Source organism: Sinocyclocheilus rhinocerous, unplaced genomic scaffold, assembly GCF_001515625.1.
Source record: "Sinocyclocheilus rhinocerous isolate Xijiao unplaced genomic scaffold, SAMN03320098_v1.1 scaffold2135, whole genome shotgun sequence".
NCBI classification, from domain to species: domain Eukaryota; kingdom Metazoa; phylum Chordata; class Actinopteri; order Cypriniformes; family Cyprinidae; genus Sinocyclocheilus; species Sinocyclocheilus rhinocerous.
The window spans coordinates 46,537-48,366 of NW_015653505.1; positions in this window are offsets into that span (position 1 = coordinate 46,537).

Below are 1,830 nucleotides of genomic sequence, written 5' to 3' on the forward strand. Positions count from 1 at the left end.
ATTTAATTATTGCAGGTTTGTATAATATTCTGAGTTTGCATTTGACTGTTTTTATTCATTTTGAGGAATACTGAATCTGTTTTTGTGCAGGTGAGATGAGTAAATACATGTTCATATTTAGTCTAGAGTAACAGTAACATCATGTTCACACACAACACAATGCTCTGCACTTACTCCTGATTTCTCTCAACATGGCAACACAAGAGCTGTCAGTCAATACATGGAAACAAAGTAACTGGCATTAGGCCTACTTACTTGAAAAAGTAACTCAGATATTTCATTCAAAATTAAAAAGTAATGCTTTACTTTACTAGTTACTAGTTTACTCATAGTAATCTGATTACGTAACTCGCGTTATTTGTAATGCATTACCCCCAACACTGACTGTAATATATGTGCTTTGTACTGTAATGTTTCCTCACCGGTGAATGAGACATGAGTTAATCTGACAGCTTTGCATTACACCCTCCACCAACGCCGTCTCTCATCGTGTCGCTGATTAGCCTCTGGTTTACCTGTGCACATGTTCTTGTGTTTTGAAAGGAGGCGTGGTGGCTTGGAGAGTGATTTGCAGGGAGGGTGGGATATGCTTTCAAAGCTAGCTTGATATTGCTAGCCTCTCTGAATTCGCCTACCCTTCCTTTACTTTTAAAAAGGATAGCCTATCCTCATAATTTTAAGGTGGAAAAACTCCTCCAGAAAAAGTAGCTTACAATTTAATGTTAATAAAATATCAAGTTTTAATTTCAGGTCTCCAGAATGTGTATTTCTTTATTGTAATTTCACCGTTGCAAACCATAAAATATTCAAATAAAATAAAAAATACATAGGCCAACATAAAATAAAAATAAATAAATAGCCTAAATAAATAAACGTCAGGCCGCTACAATTTAGTGTGCCTATTTTAATATCCACAAATATTTATAATACTTATCCACTGCTAAGAGAACCAGTTGATTCAATAACATTTTAACTCAAGCTATAGATTGTAAAAAAAGTATCATGCTTTGTGTGTGTTTTTTAAGCAGCTACTGAACAAATAGATCTTCCTCAGGCTATGCTTTTTGGAGTTACAATGAAAAACCAACTGTGACAGTTGAGCGGTATGTACATAACAATATCCATAAAATGAAAATGTGCAATAGATTTATTTTATTTGGGTTCTGTATTTTTGTATGGGATGCACATTTTTCCAGGGGTTTCAGAACAGCGTAATCGAAACTGCGCCATCAGGTCCTGACCGCAGGTGTTTCGTGTCAGATTACATTCATACTGTTATAAATTCAGATACCTGTCCTGATCACAGGGGTTTCGTTTATATATAATATAAAAGGTATTTGACACGAAACCCCTGTGATCAGGACAGGTATCTGAATTTATAACAGTATGAATGTAATCTGACACGAAACACCTGCGATCAGGACAGGTATCTGAAGTTACTGTATATGAATATAAAAGGTATTTGACATGAAACCCCTGCGATCATATACTTAGCACAGCTCTCCTCAATAAGTTGGATGATATTAATAATTGATTCTTGTTTATAGTGCAAACAATACAAGTTTACACACCAAAGAGTAATAGTTAGAGATAAGAGTTTAAAACTGTCAGGATCCTATTTTTATCCTGTTTTTGAGAATGCTTTGTGTGCCGAGATTTTTTTTACACAACCCCCCCCCCCATAAATACATACATATATATATATAGAAGCACCAGTTAAGCTGTGATACCAAACAGGACCACAGGGAGACGCCAAAGGCCACTAAACCTGCTGCCTTAACCTGACTGTACATGCTACTATATGGATCCATTCAGAATAACTGAACCACT